The 22,250-nt window shown below is 39.3% G+C and overlaps 1 long non-coding RNA gene across 1 annotated transcript; it reads left to right on the forward strand.

The window, feature by feature from the left end:
- The first annotated feature begins 1,053 nt into the window (after positions 1-1,053).
- LOC138991024 (uncharacterized) lies at positions 1,054-18,497 on the forward strand. The gene is made up of 2 exons (XR_011467086.1): positions 1,054-1,472; positions 17,988-18,497. It is a non-coding gene; the product is annotated as an uncharacterized lncRNA (long non-coding RNA).
- The last annotated feature ends 3,753 nt before the right edge of the window (positions 18,498-22,250 follow it).

Below are 22,250 nucleotides of genomic sequence, written 5' to 3' on the forward strand. Positions count from 1 at the left end.
ATGGTTCATACAACAAATCCCTTCAAGTTGTAAGAAAGTCAAACAGAATTATCAGTTAAGAGTCAGTTTCAGTAAACACCTAGATACTGGGTGTTTTGGAAAATTGAAGTCTTCAAGACTTCATGAAAGCAGCCTGTGTTAAGCAACATTGTTTATCTGTGATGTTTCAGAATAGCAAGTTCCATACTTCTTTTAGTATGAGTCTTTGTATAAAAAGCCATTGGAGAGAAACAGGGGCAAATACATAAAGCTCTTCAATGAAAGCAATGAATTTTGGATTACGTTTAAAGAGAAATACACTAAAAAGTAATGAAAGAGTAGAAAACTGTACACACAAACATGCTTTAAAAATCCAAAATACTATATTGCTAAGTTATTCTAGTACAAAGAAACAGAAAATTGGAAAGGTGGATATATACACTAGGGATATGTGGACTTTATAAATTTTGAATCATCCTGCAGTTTTCTTTTTAATTTTAAAGATTGTTTTTAATATTTTAGTTTTATTCTTAATAGATTGAAATAAATTAGAAAATATTCATTTGGAAAAGTAAGTTATTTGCTGATTTTTGACGTGGTATTTATTTTTTTTGGTAAATCAAGTAACAATGATTATTTTTACCATGCTATTCTACCTTGACTGAAAATGATTTAAAAATCTGATTACTTAAACTATTTTGAAAAATTAGAAAAGAATTTCTACCTATTTAACAATACAAAGCAAGTTAACAACTTAAAGAACAGTTTTAACAAAATAAAAGGAAAATATCATGCATGCTATCAATAATTTAAGGAAAAGGTTGTTCCTTTCAAATTATTTTCATCCTAAAGTAAATATTAGATTGCAAAAGAGAATTAAGGGATGTAGAAGGAGAAAAAAAATCATGTAGATTTTAATAAGAAATGAACTTCTCTGTGCTTAATTATAAAGTAATTTTATTTATTTATTGAAAGGAGCTCAGCTGGGTGCTCTGTGATGACCTATAGGTGGTGAGTGGGGTGGGAGGGAGGCTAAAGAGGGAGGGGATATATGTATGCATATAGCTGATTGACATTGTTGTACAGCAGAAACTAATACAATATTGTAAAATAAGTTTTAAAATAGCTTTAGAAGACATTTTTCTTAGCACTGGTTTAAGTTCAGTAATTTTTCCTTTAGGAATGTAGTCTGCAATGATAGAAAGAGTCCTTAAGGAAATCACATCATGATATAAAATCCTGCATCTACTCAGGAGAATTTTATATTTGACAGAGCTTCCCTAGTGGCTCAGACAGTAAAGAATCCACCTGCAATGCGGAAGATCTGGGTTTGATCCCTGGGTTGGGGAGATCCCCTGGAGGAGGATATGGGAACCCACACCAGTATTCTTGCCTGGAGAATCACTAAGGACAGAGAAGCCTGGCAAGCTACAGTGCATGGGGTTGCAGAGACCTACATGACTAGGTGGCTAAGCACACAGCACAACTTCCAGGTGAGAAATGGACAAATTAAAGCATAACTTTCTTCTACTGAGCATAAATGATTAGATAATTGAAAATGCATATTTGAAAATGAGATTATTAAATTATGTTTTATTATTTTCACTTGTCTTTATATAAATATACATGTTACAAATCATGCTAACTTATGACATCAGAGCACCACCTTGTGGCCAATGTGGAAAACTAAATAGAGTCTGACCTTTAAGCAAAAACCAAAAGCCTTTACATTTTTTTTCAAGTTCATGCTTTCATGATGCACTCTGCATATAAGTTAAATAAGCAGGGTGACAATATACAGCCTTGATGTACTCCTTTTCCTATTTTGAACCAGTATGTTTTTCCATGTCCAGTTCTAACTGTTGCTTCCTGACCTGCATACAGGTTTCTCAAGAGGCAGGTCAGGTGTCTGGTATTCGCAACTCTTTCAGAATTATTAACTTATATGCAGAGTACATCATGAGAAACATTGGGCTGGAGGAAGCACAAGCTGGAATCAAGATTGCCGGGAGAAATATCAATAACCTCAGATATGCAGATGACACCACCCTTGTGGCAGAAAGTGAAGAACTAAAGAACCTCTTGATGAAAGTGAAAGAGGAGAGTGAAAAAGTTGGCTTAAAGCTCAACATTCAGAAAACGAAGATCATGGCATCCGGTCCCATCACTTCATGGCAAAAAGATGGGGAAACAGTGGAAACAGTGTCAGACTTTATTTTTCTGGGCTCCAAAATCACTGCAGATGGTGATTGCAGCCATGAAATTAAAAGACACTTACTCCTTGGAAGGAAAGTTATGACCAACCTAGACAGCATATTAAAAAGCAGAGACATTACTTTGTCAGCAAAGGTCCATCTAGTCAAGGCTATGGTTCTTCCTGTGGTTATGTATGGATGTGAGAGTTGGACTATAAAGAAAGCTGAGCACCGAATAATTGATGCTTTTGAACTGTGGTGTTGGAGAAGACTCTTGAGAGTCCTTGGACTGCAAGGAGATCCAACTGGTCCATCCTAAAAGAGATCAGCCTTGGGTGTTCATTGGAAGGATTGATGTTGAAACTGAAATTCGAACACTTTGACCATCTGATGCAAACAGCTGACTCATTGGAAAAGACCCTGATGCTGGGAAAGATTGAGGGCAGGAAGAAGAGAGGACAACAGAGGATGAGACGGCTGGATGGCATCACTGACTCGATGCACATGAGTTTGGGTGAACTCTGGGAGTTGTTGATGGACAGGGAGGCCTGGTGTGCTGCAATTCATGGGGTCGCAAAGAGGCAGACATAACTGAGCGACTGAACTGAACTGAACTGAATATGCTTTCAAATTTTTTCAGGAGAGATCTGACAGAATGTGATCCACTGGAGAAGGGAATGGCAAACCACTTCAGTATTCTTGCCTTGAGAACCCCATGAACAGTATGAAAAGGCAAAATGATAAGATACTGAAAGAGAAACTCCCCAGGTCAGTAGATGCCCAATATGCTACTGGAGATCAGTGGAGAAATAACTCCAGAAAGAATGAAGGGATGGAGCCAAAGCAAAAAGAATACCCAGCTGTGGATGTGACTGGTGATAGAAGCAAGGTCCGATGCTGTAAAGAGCAATATTGCATAGGAACCTGGAATATCAGGTCCATGAATCAAGGCAAATTGGAAGTGGTCAAACAAGAGATGGCAAGAGTGAATGTCGACATTCTAGGAATCAGCGAACTGAAATGGACTGGAATGGGTGAATTTAACTCAGACGACCATTATATCTACTACTGCAGGAAGGAATCCCTCAGAAGAAATGGAGTACCCATCATGGTCAACAAAAGAGTCCAAAATGCAGTACTTGGATGCAGTCTCAAAAATGACAGAATGATCTCTGTTCATTTCCGAGGCAAACCATTCAATATCACAGTAATCCAAGTCTATGCCCCAACCAGTAATGCTGAAGAAGCTGAAGTTGAATGGTTCTATGAAGACCACTAAGACCTTTTAGAACTAACACCCAAAAAAGACGTCCTTTTCATTATAGGGGACTGGAATGCAAAAGTAGGAAGTCAAGAAACACCTGGAGTAACAGGCAAATTTGGCCTTGGAATACGGAATGAAGCAGGGCAAAGACTAAGAGTTTTGCCAAGAAAATGCACTGGTCATAATAAACACCCTCTTCCAACAACACAAGAGAAGACTCTATACATGGACATCACCAGATGGTCAACACTGAAATCAGATTGATTATATTCTTTGCAGCCAAAGATGGAGAAGCTCTATACAGTCAGCAAAAACAAGACCAGGAGTTGACTGTGGCTCAGATCATGAACTCCTTATTGCCAAATTCAGACTGAAATTGAAGAAAGTAGGGAAAACCACTAGATCATTCAGGTATGACCTAAATCAAATCCCTTATGATTATACAGTGAAAGTGAGAAGTAGATTTAAGGGCCTAGATCTGATAGAGTGCCTGATGAACTATGGAATGAGGTTCGTGACATTGTATAGGAGACAGGGATCAAGACCATCCCCATGGAAAAGAAATGCAGAAAAGCAAAATGGCTTTCTGTGGAGGCCTTACAACTAGCTGTGAAAAGAAGAGAAGCGAAAAGCAAAGGAGAAAAGGAAAGATATAAGCATCCTAATGCAGAGTTCCAAAGAATAGCAAGAAGAGATAAATCCTTCTTCAGTGATCAATGCAAAGAAATAGAGGAAAACAACAGAATGGGAAAGACTAGAGATCTCTACAAGAAAATTAGAGATACCAAGGGAACATTTCAGGCAAAGATGGGCTCGATAAAGGACAGAAATTGTATGGACCTAACAGAAGCAGAAGATATTAAGAAGAGATGGCAAGAATAGACAGAAGAACTGTACAAAAAAGATCTTCATGACCCAGATAATCACGATGGTGTGATCACTGACCTAGAGCCAGACATCCTGGAATGTTAAGTCAAGTGGGCCTCTTAGAAAGCATCACTCCGAACAAAGCTAGTGGAGGTGATGGAATTCCAGTTGAGCTATTTCAGATCCTGAAAGATGATGCTGTGAAAGTGCTGCACTCAATATGCCAGCAAATTTAGAAAACTGAGCAGTGGCCACAGGACTGGAAAAGGTCAGTTTTCATTCCAATCCCAAAGAAAGGCAATGCCAAAGAATGCTCAAACTACCGCACAATTGCACTCATCTCACATGCTAGTAAAGTAATGCTCAGAATTCTCCAAGCCAGGCTTCAGCAATACGTGAACTGTGAACTTCCTGATGTTCAAGCTGGTTTTAGAAAAGGCAGAGGAACCAGAGATCAGCTTGCCAACATCCACTGGATCATGTAAAAGCAAGAGAGTTCCAGAAAAACATCTATTTCTGCTTTATTGACTAGGCCAAAGCCTTTGACTGTGTGGATCACAATAAATGGTGGAAAATTCTTCAAGAGATGGGAATACCAGACCACCTGATCTGCCTCTTGAGAAATTTGTATGCAGGACAGGAAGCAACAGTTAGAACTGGACATGGAACAACAGACCGGTTCCAAATACGAAAAGGAGTACATCAAGACTGTATATTGTCACCCTGCTTATTTAACTTATATGCAGAGTACATCATGAGAAACGCTGAACTGGAAGAAACACAAGCTGGAATCAAGATTGCCAGGAGAAATATCAATAACCTCAGATATGCAGATGACACCACCCTTATGGCAGAAAGTGAAGAGGAACTAAAAAGCCTCTTGATGAAAGTGAAAGCGGAGAGTGAACAAGTTGGCTTAAAGCTCAACATTCAGAAAACGAAGATCATGGCATCCAGTCCCATCACTTCATGGGTAATAGATGGGGAAACAGTGGAAATAGTGTCAGACTTTATTTTTTTGGCTCAAAATCACTGCAGATGGTGACTGCATCATGAAATTAAAAGACACTTACTCCTTGGAAGGAAAGTTATGACCAACCTAGATAGCATATTCAAAAGCAGAGACATTACTTTGCCAACAAAGGTTTGTCTAGTCAACGCTATGGTTTTTCCTGTGGTCGTGTATGGATGTGAGAGTTGGACTGTGAAGAAGGCTGAGCACTGAAGAATTGATGCCTTTGAAGTGTGGTGTTGGAGAAGACTCATGAGAGTCCCTTGGACTGCAAGGAGTTCCAACCAGTCCATTCTGAAGGAGATCAGCCCTGGGATTTCTTTGGAAGGAATGATGCTAAAGCTGAAACTCCAGTACTTTGCCACCTCATGCGAAGGGTTGACTCATTGAAAAAGACTCTGACGCTGGGAGGGATTGGGGACAAGAGGAGAAGGGAACGACAGAGGATGAGATGGCTGGATGGCATCACTGACTCGATGACGTGAGTCTGGGTGAACTCCGGGAGTTAGTGATGGACAGGGAGGCCTGGCGTGCTGAGATTCATGGGGTCGCAAAGAGTCGGACAGGACTGAGCGACTGAACTGAGCTGAATATAAGTAAAAATGATATTAATTGTATGATTTCTTTCAGGAATTGCTTTTTTAATTTGAAGATACAGCACAGTATTTTAAAAGGAGGAATTGGGACACCTTATTCTGAAATAAGGGATAGCTAGCATATTCCCAGTTAGCACTGATGAAGTACATTGTTTTCTATATTTTATCTACCTTAGAAACTGCTAATCTGTGTTCACTGGGTGACATGGACCATTGACAACTTCGGTATAGATATGATCAGACTCAATTACAACTGAAATAATAATTGGTTTTGAGTAGACAAAATAACTTCCATGACATTAGAAAATTTAAGAGTTTGATTATAAAAACCAAATGTATTTTTATAAGTTCCTTTGTGGCAGGGAAGGATAAATCACATTTTTTTCCTCTCATAACCAGCACAGGGCTAGTAAAGTGCAGCACTGAAGACAGGTTTCCTGTGGGAAAATGATTGGGTGATTCAGACAAACTGAAAATCATCTCTTTTTTGGGTTTTGGGGGATTAAGGAAGTTTGTTCCTGCTGAAGTTGTTGAAGGGAAGTGTACTAGAGTAGTTCTAATTTGCTTAAACTCTCACTTATTCAGATGTTGCCTTCACACCTTTCTTGATCATCCCTCCCTCCTTTGATATGCCTTGAACCCTGGATCAGAGAAGACGATGGCACCCACCCCAGTACTCTTGCCTGGAAAATCCCATGGACGGAGGAGCCTGGTAGGCTGTAGTCCATGAGGTCGCGAAGAGTCGGACACGGCTGAGCGACTTCACTTTCATTTTTCACTTTCATGCATTGGAGAAGGAAATGGCAACCCACTCCAGTGTTCTTGCCTGGAAAACCCCAGGGACAGGGGAGCCTGGTGGGCTGCCGTCTATGGGGTCGCACAGAGTCAGGCGCGACTGAAGCAACTTAGCAGCAGCAGCACCCTGGATGCTTGGCTAAAGTCAGGTGCTGCTCATATAACTCTATAGTGACTTTGTTGACTTTCATATTGTCCTGAGTGCTTTCCTTTTGATCTTCTGTGAACCAAGAGGAGAGGAAATTTAAAAGTATGTGTATTTTTGAAACCTAAGTGATTTAGGTTTCTGTGCCAAGTTCCAAAGACAGTCCTCAATGACCCATCCCAAGATTCATCCCTCTGCATGGTTCCTTCTCACCTTGAACCTGGGTGGGCCGTCTGCAACCAATGGAGTGCAGTAGAACTTACTCTGTATAACTTCCAAGCTGAGTGATGCAGGACCTCATGGCTTTGATTTCTTGGAACATTCATTCCTAGACTCTCCTTTTGGAATCCAGGTGCCATTCTGTGGAAAGTCCATGCCACATACAAGCACTCCAATAGTGAAAACTCAATTCCATCATCATTTGGCACTGAGTGAATTATTTGGACATTGAGCTCAATTGAACCTTCAGATAACTTGTCCTCATAGTTGACTTTTGCAACCACATGTGAGTCCCCAAGCAAGGACCACCCAGCTGACCCCAGTTAACCTACAGAGCCACAAGAGACAAAGGTAACATTGTTTTGAGTCACTAGGTTCCACATAGTTTACTACACACCAATTGATACTGAACAGGGATAATTGCTTATACTTCCTCTCTAAATGGAACTGTTTTCCTGAGTACTTAACATACTGAATTACTTATTTCATTTTCCTCAATAAGGCCATAAGCTTCTTTTGTTTTTTTTTTTAGAATTTTATTTATTTATTTTTGGCTATGCTAGGTCTTTGCTGCATGGGCTTTTCTCTAATTGCAGCAAGCAGGGGCTACTTTCTAGTTGCAGTGTGTGGGCTTCTCAATTTGGTGGCTTTTCTTGTTGCTGAGCACTGACGGTAGGGCATGCAGGCTTCAGTAGTTTCAGCTTCTGGGCTCTAGAGTGCAGGCTCAACAATTGTGGTGCATGGGCTTAGCTGTTCCATGGCATGTGGGATCTACCTCGACCAGGGATCAAACCTGTGTCTCCTACCTTAGCAGGCAGATTCTTTACTACTGAGCCACCAGGAAAGCCCAGTCATAAGCTTCGGACAGAAGGGACTGGTCCTTATCCAGTCTTTTCAGTTTTAGAACTTAGCTTGTAGCCTGGCATACAGTAGGTACTTGTATGTGTGAATGAGTAATTGGGAGTTGGTTTTATGTCTGAGATTTTGTGTTTGAATCAAAATGATCCCTGAAGGAAATAGGAGTTTTCAATTTAACAGACCCAAAATAAAAAATAAATCTGTGTTCTTTAGCTATGATATATGAGGTAAAGATGAGAAAGACTGTACACTCTGTTCCTGAATAAAAGAATATGTAGGTGGCCCCAAGTTGGATAGAGTAATGTACAAAGTACTAAGATGTTATAAAAAGAAACCCATACCTCTGTTATCCTCAACATCCTGGCAAAAGGACGGAGACAGGGAGTGGTCAGTTTATGAGTAACCTGCTTGGTGGCCATATGTTGTATTAGCCTTTCAGTAAGTATTTTGAATTGAATGAACTTGGTTTTATACATCTTAAAACAGTTTTTTAAAAAATTCAAAAGCGTTATATCTATATACTGACTCATGCTTGTGTTCAATTGCTCAGTTGTTTCCAACTCTTTTGCAACCTCCTGGACTATAGCCCACCAGTCTCCTCTGTCCTTGGAATTTTCCAGGCAAAAATACTGGAGTGGGTTGCCATTCCCTACTCCAGGATATACTGACTAAAAACTCTCTATTTTATCATCACACTTTAAGAAATTGTTCTAAAGTAGAAATATGTGAAAACAGTGGATTTCCAAATGCCAAGGAGAGTGTGTCCTTGAGGTGCATTTTCACTGAAACTAATGTTGTTACCATAGTTACAGATTGCACTGCTCCCTGGGTATGGCTTGTTGGTTTTAACACCATTTTAACATCTATTCAGTATTGTGCTAGAAATGTGATCAATAATGTAATTAATTAAAACTTCATAATTTCAAAAGTATGGACCTGTATGAATTTATTCAAAAACTGAATTGTTTGGAAGAGCTGTTATGTGGATAATGTCAGAAAGAAAAAACAGAGTTTGGAAACTTCTTGACTGCATGTCAGTAATAGTTTGAGTAAAACAGACTTGGGGAAAAGTATTTTTATACAAATAAGGAGTATATATTTTGAACTGTTTAAAATTGGTAAAGGATCTGGCAGATCTGAGATGTTTAAAGGGCAACAAACAGTGAATCAAGTGTGTAAAGTGATAAAGACGTGAGAGAGAACAATGAGATCGAAGAGTTATAATGACTAATTATAGTTCAAAAGGAGGATATGAAAAATGGACATTAAGCCCCATCTAACATTCAGAAAACAAAGATCATGGCATCCGGTCCCATCACTTCACGGCAAATAGATGGGGAAACAGTGTCAGACTTTTTTTGGGGGGCTCTAAAATCACTGCAGATGGTGACTGCAGCCATGAAATTAAAAGACGCTTACTCCTTGGAAGCAAAGTTATGACCAACTTAGATAGCATATTCAAAAGCAGAGACATTACTTTGCCAACAAAGGTCCATCTAGTCAAGGCTATGGTTTTTCCTGTGGTCATGTATGGATGTGAGAGTTGGACTGTGAAGAAGGCTGAGCGCCAAAGAATTGATGCCTTTGAACCGTGGTGTTGGAGAAGACTCTTGAGAGTCCCTTGGACTGTAAGGAGATCCAACCAGTCCATTCTGAAGATCAGCCCTGGGCTTTCTTTGGAAGGAATGATGCTAAATCGAAACTCCAGTACTTTGGCCACCTCATGCAAAGAGTTGACTCATTGGAAAAGACTCTGATGCTGGGAGGGATTGGGGGCAGGAGGAGAAGGGGACGACAGAGGATGAGATGGCTGGATAACATCACTGACTCGATGGACGTGAGTCTGGGTGAACTCCAGGAGTTGGTGATGGATAGGTAGGCCTGGCGTGCTGCGATTCATGGGGTCACAAAGAGTTGGACACGACTGAGCAACTGAACTGAACTGAACTGAACTTTGTTGATTACAAAGGTTATAACTTTGAATTTGGGACATTTGTTTTGATCGTAAAATTTCAGGTTATATTTTGGGGGGAAGCATATTGTATGTACTGTTTTTCAAACAGTTTCAACACTTAGCAGACTTGCTTGCAAATATTTATTCCAGTGCTTTTGGGTTTTTTTTTTTTTTTTTTTGAGGTCTAAAATGAGGACAGAACAAGATGTGCAAAATGAGAGCTTGTCTATGTGACATGATTAATTGGGAGAGCTCAGATGCTTGTAGCCCAGAATATAAATCCTCAGTGATGGTTTACATTTGTGGTGGTTACTCTTCCTGCATATCCATGTGCTTCCCATATTTTCCACCCACTCATGGTTAGGTGGGGTCTTATGACTGATTTTGGATACTGGCCTATGAGCAGAAGTGATGTGGATCACTTCCAAGGCCCAAATCTTTAAGGGCCCATCATAGCGACCCTTGAAGCATATATACAAAGGTGTCTGGATCCCAAGTCACTATTTGGAAGGGAGTCTCCGCTAAGAAGTGTCAGGTCCACAACAGAGAGGTATGGAAAGAAATAAGGTTTAAATGTCAAACCACACTGTAAAGCAATTAAAAAAAAATCCTATGATAAATAATAATAGAAAAGTATATTTAAAAAAGAATGTAAGTACATTTCAGTTCAGTTCAGTCGCTCAGTTGTGTCCGACTCTTTTCGACCCCATGAATCCCAGCACACCAGGCCTCCCTGTCCATCACCAACTCCTGGAGTTCACTCAGACTCACGTCCATTGAGTCAGTGATGCCATCCAACCATCTCATTCTCTGTCGTCCCCTTTCCTTTCTCCTCCTGCCCCCAATCCCTCCCAGCATCAGAGTCTTTTCCAATGAGTCAACTCTTCTCATCAGGTGGCCAAAGTATTGGAGTTTCGATTTAGCATCATTCCTTCCAAAGAAGTTCCAGGGCTGATCTCCTTCAGAATGGACTGGTTGGATCTCCTTGCAGTCCAAGGGACTCTCAAGAGTCTTCTCCAACACCACACTTCAAAAGCATCAATTCTTCGGTGCTCAGCCTTCTTCACAGTCCAACTCTCACATCCATACATGACCACAGGAAAAACCATAGCCTTGACTAAACAGACCTTTGTTGGCAAAGTAATGTCTCTGCTTTTGAATATGCTATCTAGGTTGGTCATAACTTTGCTTCCAAGGAGTAAGCGTCTTTTAATTTCATGATGCAGTCACCGTATGCAGTGATTTTGGAGCCCCCAAAAATAAAGTCTGACACTGTTTCCACTGTTTCCCCATCTATTTGCCATGAAGTGATGGGACCGGATGCCATGATCTTTCTTTTCTGAATGTTGAACTTTAAGCCAACTTTTTCACTCTCCACTTTCACTTTCACCAAGAGGCTTTTGAGTTCCTCTTCACTTTCTGCCATAAGGGTGATGTCATCTGCATATCTGAGGTTATTGATATTTCTCCCGGCAATCTTGATTCCAGCTTGTGTTTCTTCCAGTTCAGCGTTTCTCATGATGTACTCTGCATATAAGTTAAATAAGCAGGGTGACAATATACAGCCTTGACGTACTCCTTTTCCTATTTGGAACCAGGCTGTTGTTCCATGTCCAATTCTAACTGTTGCTTCCTGACCTGCATGCAGATATCTCAAGAGCAGGTCAGGTGTTCTGGTATTCCCATCTCTTTCAGAATTTTCCACAGTTTATTGTGATCCACACAGTCAAAGGCTTTGGCATAGTCAATAAAGCAGAAATAGATATTTTTCTGGAACTCTTTTGCTTTTTCCATGATCCAGTGGATGTTGGCAATTTGATTTCTGGTTTCTCTGCCTTTTCTAAAACCAGCTTGAACATCAGGAAGTTCACAGTTCACGTCTTGCTGAATCCTGGCTTGGAGAATTTTGAGCATTACTTCACTAGCATGTGAGATGAGTGCAATTGTGTGATAGTTTGAGCATTCTTTGGCATTGCCTTTCTTTGGGATTGGAATGAAAACTACTTTTTCCAGTCCTATGGCCACTGCTGAGTTTTCCAAATTTGCTGGCATATTGAGTGCAGCACTTTCACAGCATCATCTTTCAGAATTTGAAATAGCTCAACTGGAATTCCATCACCTCCACTAGCTTTGTTTGTAGTGATGCTTTCTAAGGCCCCTTGACTTCACATTCCAGGATGTCTGGCTCTAGGTCAGTGATCACACCATCGTGATTATCTGGGTCATGAAGATCTTTTTTTACAGTTCTTCTGTGTATTCTTGCCATCTCTTCTTAATGTCTTCTGCTTCTGTTAGGTCCATACCATTTCTGTCCTTTATTGAGCCCATCTTTGCATGAAATGTTCCCTTGGTATCTCTAATTTTCTTGTAGAGATCTCTAGTCTTTCCCATTCTGTTGTTTTCCTCTATTTCTTTGCATTGATCTCTGAGGAAGGCTTTCTTATTTCTTCTTGCTATTGTTTGGAACTCTGCATTCAGATCACTTTGTTGTATAACAGGGATTAACAACATTGCAAATCAATTAATCAATTAATCAACTATACTTCAATTAAAAAAAAAACAAACCCACTTAGTTTTCTAGGCTTGCAAGATGGCTTATTTTTACCTAATATACTAATCATATGTTTAAGGAAAAGATATATATTTGAAGAAGATAGATTTAGTTATGTATTGATTTTAAAATAATTAAAACCTAGCATTATTTTAGGGTTTGGGGATTTAATTTGTATCATCTAACAATAGAATATGATCATGGCCACTCTGAGAGATAGTGACCGACAGGGAAGCCTGGTATGCTGCAGTCCCTGGCGTTGTAGAGTTGGACATGACTTGGTGTCTATGATGGGCTCTTAACAACAAACAATAGAAACTCCAGATTGGAGTGGTCTTAAAAGCTACGTAGTCCAGTCTCTTTCCTGTTATCACCCTAGGCAAAAAAATCCCTTTCAAGTTTCCCTGGTTGATGATCATCCAGAATGTACTTGAAAACTTCATTTAGGGATTGTTTATTAGGTGTCTTTTATATGCCTGTGCCTGATACAATATAATATCATTGAATCTGATATTATAGATTTGATTTAGATTTATAGATACAGTTTACCACCCTTGCATTGGAATCCGCTGATGGCCAAGTTATTGAATCTTGACACAGACACAGCAAAGCATTTTCTTAATGGTGCTGAACTGTCTCTTGTAACTTCTCCTTAAAGTGTATTTTTGTACATTTGAAAATTATGTGGAAAAAAATGAATGCCTTTTAATTTGGGCTTCTCTTTCACATATTTAATAGCAGTAATCACAACTGTTTTCTCTTATCTTTCCACCCTCTATTATCTTTTCCACACTTAACCTGTTGCATTTTTACCTAATCCTTTGTATTGGAAGACGAAAATAACCAATTTCTCCTGAGGGCATACTAGGTTCAGAGAGTCGACCAATGCTAAGTTGGTTAAGTTAGATTTGGTGCAACCACATAAAGAGACATCTCACGAGTATAGACAACTTTGATTCCAAACAGTAGTCTGAGTTCCCTCAGTCTTTTGCTTCTTCACTTCCAAAAGCACAGTCTCAGTTTGAGAAATTTCAAGAAGCTTCAAGATGTTATCTCAGGTTATTCGTATAATGGGAAGTAAAAGGTCACATAGTCTAGCCTCCTTCCCATGTCCAGCATAGATCACTTGACCTCTGCTTGAGGGTTCGCAGATTGCTCATCCGTGGCTGAAAAGATCTTGTTGTTTAGTCACTAAGTCGTGTCCGACGCTTTGAGATCTCGTGGACTGTACCCTGCTAGGCCCCTCTGTCCATGGGATTTCCCAGGTGGGAATACTGGAGTGGGTTGCTGTTTCCTCCTCCAGGGGATCTTCCCAACTGAGGGATAGAACCTGCATCTCCTGCACTGGCAGGCGGATTCTTTACCATTGAGCCATCTGGGAAGCCTAAAGATCTTGTTGGCAAAATGCTTTTCCTTCTATTGTGCTGTCAACTGTCCTCATAACTTCTTCCTATTTGCTCTTGGTCTGCTTGCTAAAGGAACACAGACTAAGTGGAATGCTCTTTCTATGTGTTCGCAGTGCAAATGGATTGTAGTTTTCCTAAATGCTTTCCAAGATAAGCATTTCAGGTTTTTCACAATCATCTCAGCATCTGTCATCTCTGATTCCCTTCTCTCTCCTTTGTCAACATTACACTGCACAGTGTATCAGTGGAAACCTGAATCTGATTGCCCCTTTGGTCTGGTCCCTGTATTTCTAGATAGAAAGCCTAAGATTTTATCATCTTTGATGGGGGTCATACCACAATGATTTAAAAGAAAACACCAGATTACTGTTTTTCAACTTAGCCTGCACATTAAAATTACCTGGGGCAGCATCTAAAAAATGCTGATACTAATATCTTAACTCAGACCAAAAAAACTAGAATTTTTAGGGGTAAGGTCCAAGTAGAGGTTTTTTTTTTTTTTTTTTTTAAGTGCTTCAGTGATTTTGAATGTATACTAATGACTTTTGATCTTAAATGAAGAGTTATACAGTTTTTTATTTGAATGCAAATTTTCTCTGTATCAGTCTAATCATCTTTAATAATAGGAGTCCTAGAATTTCCAAGTGCAATTTTGTGAGGCCAATCTTCAACAATCTTCCACAAAGATAGAACATTAAAATTATTAAACTGTTCATAAAATGTTTAGAAAAGTTTAAAAAGGAATTTTAAATAGTATAAAGATTAATTTCAGTTTAATATTTCTTATATTGTTGGTTTATGCATAAGGTCCTCATGCATGTGCTGTACAATTACGGTATGTAGAAGCATCCTACCACCATATTATGAATAAACTTGTATGATCATTCTTGGCAAATGACACAGGCCAGTAATCAAGGGATACAAGAATGTTTTTCCAAATTTAAGATCCTTCCAAATAAAACAAGCATTAATCCTATGCTAGTTAGCTTGGTTTTAAGGCATGTCCAAATTAAACTACTTTTTATTCCTTTAACTTTTGATATCTTTCAGCTGTTAAAAGGAATATTTAGAAAGTTTGGCAGTGGAAACCTTTGAGTCTGACACATCTGAAATTAATCAGTGTTGAGTAAGCATTAAGAGGAACAACTGCAGTTATTTAAATTTGCATCTCTGGGTCATTTGGCAAAGATATTTTTTTAATCAAAATTGTTAAGATTGCCCGAGTATTGCAAGGTAGTGAATTACAGTTTTGTAAAATCCATGTTATTGGCCCTTTATTTAAAAGGTCAGGAGCAACCCCCATTATTCTTGGAATACTGAGTATATTGTTGATAGTAATCATGATATACAGCTTTGAAGTCACTAGTTCTTAAGCTAAGGTATCATGCATTGATGTTCATAATCTCACACCCATTTAAAATGAATTGGGGATAGTCCAGAGGAATACTGTTAATACCAATAAAATGAAGGTACAAGAGATGAGGAAACATTTAGAGGAAGTGCTGAGAAGTTTATTGCAATTGCTCATAAAACTATGAGCAGTTTTTATAGCCAATACAAAAGAAGAAAGAATACATTATTGATACAAAGTTCTCTTTATGTTGCCACAAAGGCATTTTTCACTCCCCAGGTACTTAAATGCTTTTCCATTTCTGTATGAATTAGATCTTCACCTAGAGATTCAGTCTTTTTCTTTTAATTAATGTATTTGTTATAATTGGAGGCTAATTACCTTACAATACTGTGGTAGTTTTTGCCATACACTGAAATGAATCAGCCACGGGTTTGCTTTCCATGCCATGCCTTCTCTTCAGTCATGTCTGACTCTTTGTGACCCCATGGACTATAACCCTCCAGGCTCCTCTGTCCATGGGATTTTCCCAGGCAAAAATACTGGAATGGGTTGATATTTCCTTCTCAAGTGTATCTTCCCAACCTAGGGATCAAATCTTCCTCTCCTGCCTGGCATACAGGTTAGGATTCAGGTTGGCTGGCTATAAAGTCTTACTAGAATTTTTGACCTCATGAGGTTGGTGGCCCTAATTCCTGCTTTGTTCAAGGGGTCAACTATACATTAATTTTTAAAATTGTGATAATAATTTTTAGTGTTTTAAATAACATTTTGTTCCTTTCAACTATCCTTCCTGCTTCTACACTCTCTGCTATATTTCTCTTCCTAAAGGTTCCAAGCATATTTCTTTATCCTTCAGTTTAGGTAAAGCAATATGACTTTCTTTAGCAAAAGAATAATATGGAAGCGGTGATGTGGCAGTTCCAAGAGTCCTTTTATGTTTCCACTTGCCCTTCCATCTTTGCCATTGGGGAAACATGCTGGGCTGAGACTACTGAGCCTCACTGTTTATCATCTATTCTACATCCACGATTCAACCAACCACAGACTGAGTTCTACGCTAGTACCTATTGAAAACATATCCATGAATAAGTGAATCCATGGAGTTCATGCCAGTGTTGTTCAAGGGTCAACTGTATTACCAAATAACTATTATGACCTATGCAAGTAGTTGCTGTTTCATTTATCAAATCATTTCTTTCAATAAGTATTTGAAGGCCCAGAGCAAAAGTATCTAATCTGCCTTTTCTTCTGATTCATCACATAATTGCCACATAATCTCCAGCAAGTCACTTAAGGTTATTTTTAAACTTTCCTTTTTCTTGATGTACAGTTCTGTAAGAGTTAACATTAGTATAAATTCTTGTAACAATCACCATAATCAGGATATGGAACAGAGCATTACATCAAACAATGCTTTTCTTTTACTCCTTTGTATTAGTTAAACTCTTTTGTAATAGTTAAAACCTTTGTAATTGTTCAGTTCAGATCAGTTCAGTCGCTCAGCTGTGTCCGACTTTTTGCAACCCCATGAACTGCAGAACGCCAGGCTTCCCTGTCCATCACCAACTTCTGGAGCTTGCTCAAACTCATATCCATTGAGTTGGTGATGCCATCCAACCAGCTCATTCTCTTCATCCCCTACTCCTCCTGCCTTCAGTCTTTCCCAGCATCAGGGTCTTTTCCAGTGAGTGAGCTCTTCACATCAGGTGTCCAAAGTTTTGGAGCTTCAGCTTCAGCATCAGTCCTTCCAATGAATATTCAGGGCTGATTTCCTGTAGGATTGACTGGTTGAATCTCCTTGCAGTCCAAGGGCCTCTCAAGAGTCTTCTCCAACACCATAGTTCAAAAGCATCAATTCTTTGATACTCTGCTTTCTTTATGGTCCAATTCTCACATTCATACATAACTACTGGAAAAACCATAGTTTTGACTAGACAGACCTTTGTCGGCAAAGTAATGTCTCTGCTTTTTAATATGCTGTCTAGGTTTGTTATAGCTTTTCTTCCAAGGAGCAAGCGTCTTTTAATTTCATGGCTGCACTCACACTCTGCCGTGATTTAGGAACCCAAGAAAATAAAGTCTGTCACTGTTTCCATTGTCTCCCTATGTATTTGCCATGAGGTGATGGGACCGGATGCCATGATCTTAGTTTTTTGAATGTTGAGTTTTAAGCCAGCTTTTTCATTCCTCTTTCACTTTCATCAAGTGGTGCTTTAGTTTCTCTTCACTTTCTGCCATAAGGGTGGTGTCATCTCTGAGGTTATTGATATTTCTCCCGGCAATCTTGATTTCGGCTTGTGCTTCACCCAGGATGGCATTTCTCATGCACATAAGCTAAATAAGCAGGGTGACAATATACAGCCTTAATGTATGCCTTTCCCAGTTTGGAACCAGCCCATTGTTCCATGTCCAGTTTTAACTGTTGCTTCTTGACCTGCATACAGGTTTCTCAGGAGGCAGGTAAGGTGGTCTGATATTCCCATCTCTCTAAGATCATTTTTTCACTGACCCTGTGAGGTGGGGGGTGAGCCCTAAGGATCTTGCTTCTGGAGCAACCCATTGTGGGGACAGTGGCAGGTGGGGAGTTTGGGGTGGTATACCTGTCAAAGGTAACGCAGGTGTCCTAAGGTGAGCTCTGGGAGGACAGAAAGCTCCCATGGAGCAGAAGGACAAAAGCTCACTTGATCTTGATTTTCAGTATGTAATAGTTAAAACCTCTCCCTTTTCCAGACTGCTGGCATCAGCTAATCTGTTCTTCTTCCAAATACATTGTTTTTTTGTTTTTTTTTCAGGTTTTCATATTTCTGGACTCATACAGCACGTAACCTTTGGCCATTGACTTCTTTCACTCAGCATAATGTCTCTGGGATTCATCAGTAGTGTTGCATGTTCCTTTTTATTGTATACAGTAGTATACTGATAGTACTTAATAGTATTTGCAATAGTAACCCATTAAGAGAAGAGTGATTACTTTTAAATCCATTGACTTATTGAAGGGCATTTAAGTTATTTTTAGTGTTAAGTGATTATGAATAAAATGTCTATAAGCATTCATGTACATATTTTGTATAACCGTAAGTTTGTATCTCTTTAGAATAAATAGCTGAGTGTGATTGCTGAATCATATGAGAAATTTATGATCAGAGAACATGATTGTATAATGACCATCCTTTTAAACATGTTAATGTTTGTACTATGATTCATGATGTAGTCTATCAAGGCGAATGTTCTATGTGCACATGAAAAGAATGAGTATTCTGCTGTTGTTGAGTGACCTGTTCCATAAATGTCAATTTGTCTGATGGGTTGTTCAATTCTTCTGTATCCCTAGGATTCCTGAGAAAGGAGTGATGGGGAACACATGTACACCCATGGTGGATTCATGTCAATGTATGGCAAAACCAATACAATATTGAAAAGTAATTAGCCTCCAATTAAAATATATAAATTAAACAAAATAAACACACACACACAAAACAACGAAAAAATAAATATCCTCAAATTTTGAACTCAAAAAAAAAAAAAAGAAAGGAGTGCTGACATCCAGTAAGGAATGGAATGTTTTTATTGGCATGTCTATGCATTTTTGCTTTAAGGATTTTGAAACTCTGTTGTTAGTTATATATTTAGCATTGTTATATCTTATTAACGTATTGACTCTTTTATCATTAGCAATATCCCACTATATTTCTGGTAAGTTTCTTGGCTCTGAGGTTTATTTTGTCTGATAATACTATATTCTAGTTTTCCTCTGACTAGTGATTATATTACTACCATCCTTTTCCTTTCTCATCTACCAATGTCATTATATTTATTTATTTATTTTTTTAATTTTTCAGCACTTTATTTATTTTTTTTGATAAATTTAACGCCTTTTATTGCCATACCTCATTTTACTGTGCTTTGCTTTAGTGAGCTTTATAGATACATGTTTTGTTTTGTTTTTTTTCCTTGTTAATTTTCTGTTTAGTTGATCTATCCATAAGTGTGAGTGGGGTATTAAAGTCTCCCACTATTATTGTGTTATTGTTAATTTCTCCTTTCATACTTGTTAGGATTTGTCTTACATACTGCGGTGCTCCCATGTTGGGTGGATATATATTTATAATTGTTATATCTTCTTCTTGGATTGATCCTTTGATCATTATGTAGTGACCTTCTTTGTCTCTTTTCACAGCCTTTGTTTTAAAGTCTAATTTATCTGATACGAGTATTGTGACTCCTGCTTTCTTTTGGTCCCTATTTGCATGGAAAATCTTTTTCCAGCCCTTCACTTTCAGTCTGTATGTGTCCCCTGTTTTGAGGTGGGTCTCTTGTAGACAACATATGTAGGGGTCTTGTTTTTGTATCCATTCAGCCAGTCTTTGTCTTTTGGTTGGGGCATTCAACCCATTTACGTTTAAGGTAATTACTAATAAGTATGATCCCGTTGCCATTTACTTTATTGTTTTGGGTTCGAGTTTATACACCATTTTTGTGTTTCCTGTCTAGAGAATATCCTTTAGTATTTGTTGGAGAGCTGGTTTGGTGGTGCAGAATTCTCTCAGCTTTTGCTTGTCTGAAAAGCTTTTGATTTCTCCTTCATACTTGAATGAGATCCTTGCTGGGTACAATAATCTGGGCTGTAGGTTATTTTCTTTCATCATTTTAAGTATGTCTTGCCATCCCTCCTGGCTTGAAAGAGTTTCTATTGAAAGATCAGCTGTTATCCTTATGGGAATTCTCTTGTGTGTTATTTGTTGTTTTTCCTTGCTGCTTTTAATATTTGTTCTTTGTGTTTGATCTTTGTTAATTTGATTAATATGTGTCTTGGGGTGTTTCTCCTTGGGTTTACCCTGTTTGGGACTCTCTGGGTTTCTTGGACTTGGGTGATTATTTCCTTCCCCATTTTAGGAAGTTTTCAACTATTATCTCCTCAAGTATTTTCTCATGGTCTTTCTTTTTGTCTTCTTCTTCTGGAACCCCTATGATTGAATGTTGTAGCGTTTAATATTGTCCTGGAGGTCTCTGAGATTGTCCTCATTTCTTTTAATTCGTTTTTCTTTTATCCTCTCTGATTCATTTATTTCTACCATTCTATCTTCTAATTCACTAATCCTATCTTCTGCCTCTGTTATTCTACTATTTGTTGGCTCCAGAGTGTTTTTAATTTCATTTATTGCATTATTCATTATATATTGACTCTTTTTATTTCTTCTAGGTCCTTGTTAAACCTTTCTTGCATCTTCTCAATCCTTGTCTCCAGGCTATTTATCTGTGATTCCATTTTAATTTCAAGATTTTGGATCAATTTCACTATCATTATTTGGAATTCTTTATCAGGTAGATTCCCTATCTCTTCCTCTTTTGTTTGGTTTGGTGGGCATTTATCCTGTTCCTTTATCTGCTGGGTATTCCTCTGTCTCTTCATCTTGTTTAAATTGCTGAGTTTGGGAGTCCTTTCTGTATTCTGGCAGTTTGTGGAGTTCTCTTTATTGTGGCGTTTCCTCGCTGTGTGTGGGTATGTAGAGGTGGCTTGTCAAGGTTTCCTGGTTAGGGAAGCTTGTGTCGGTGTTCTGGTGGGTGGAGCTGTATTTCTTCTCTTTGTTCAGTCGCGCTGTGGGGAGGGAGGGAGGATGCTGCAAACAAATAACACTGGCGTGGGCTCATGAGTGCCTCAGCCACACTGGGTCTGCCCCGCTCATGGCGCGTGTAGCCTCCCTGCCCACACTGCTCAGGCTCTAGGTTGTTCCGCCAGGAACAATCCGAGGCTGGCCCTGGGTTGCATGCACCTCCCAGGTCCAAGCCGCTCAGGTTCAGGCACTCAGGTAGTCCTCAGAGGCGCAGACTCAGTTGGGGCTGCGTTTTTGTGCTCTTCCCAGGTCCGAGCAGCTCAGGTGATGAGGTGTTTGGCGGCGCCAATGCTGCGACTTATCGCCTCCCGCCACTTGGTTATCTGGGTGTAAAACCGGCGCACCTTCTCAGGCAGATGTTGACCGTCCAGACCCCAATAAGTTTTAGTTAGCAGCAAAGCCAGTTTTATAGATAATGTCTCTCTGGGGCTGCGATTGCCCCCTTCCGGCTCTGGCTGCCTGTCACCGGAAGGGAAGGTTTGCAGCCGGCTACCTCTGTTTAGTCCTTTGTTCCGTCTGCGCTGGCTGGCGGTGTCTTAGGTTAGGGCTGGCTTTTCGCATGGTAGATATCCCGCAGTCTGGTTTGCTAGCCCAAATTATTTTGCTCAGATAGTGCTCAGGGTATTCAGGCCAGATTCTTACTCTCAGCGATGCAGCCGCGCCGCGCCTCCCTGCCCAGCCCCGCTTGCTAATGGCGGATGCAGGCGTCTGCGCTGCTTCTCCGCTGGAGGAGTTACCGTAGGGCTGCAATCTGCGAGTTTTAATTGTTTATTTATTTTTTCTCCCTGTTATGTTGTCCTCTGTGCTTCCAAAGCTCGGCACGCAGATTCGGCAGTGAGAAGGTTTCCTGGTGTTTGGAAACTTCTCTGTTTTTAAGACTCCTTCCCGGGACGGAACTCCGTCCCTCCCTCTTTGTCTCTTTTATTGTCTTTAATATTTTTTCCTACCTCCTTTCGAGGAGTTGGGTTGCTTTTCTGGGTGCCTGATGTCCTCTGCCGGCATTCAGAAGTTGTTTAATGGAATTTACTTGACGTTTAAATGCTCTTTTGATGAATTTGTGGGGAGAAAGTGTTTTTCCCGTCCTACTCCTCCGCCATCTTGGCGCCTTCCCCCTGTCATTATAGTTAAAGTGGAATTCTTATAGAGTGTATATATTTGTTACCCTCTTCCCAGTCTAACAGCTCTGTCTTTTAACTAGCATGTGTAAATCATTTTTCTTTAAATTAAATATTGATATGTTTAGAGAGGTCTGCCATTTTATTTTTTGTTTTATTTTGCCCCCTCTATTTTTCATTCCACTGCCTGTGCCTTCTTTGGAGTTATTTGAGTATTGTATTACCTTTAATTTTATAAATTGATTTTAATATGTCTTTTTGTATATTTTTCTAATGGTTACTCTAAGTTGTAAATATGCATACTTAAGTTTTCATAGTCTACTTAGAA

The sequence above is a fragment of the Bos mutus genome, chromosome 1, assembly GCF_027580195.1.
Source record: "Bos mutus isolate GX-2022 chromosome 1, NWIPB_WYAK_1.1, whole genome shotgun sequence".
Classification (NCBI taxonomy): domain Eukaryota; kingdom Metazoa; phylum Chordata; class Mammalia; order Artiodactyla; family Bovidae; genus Bos; species Bos mutus.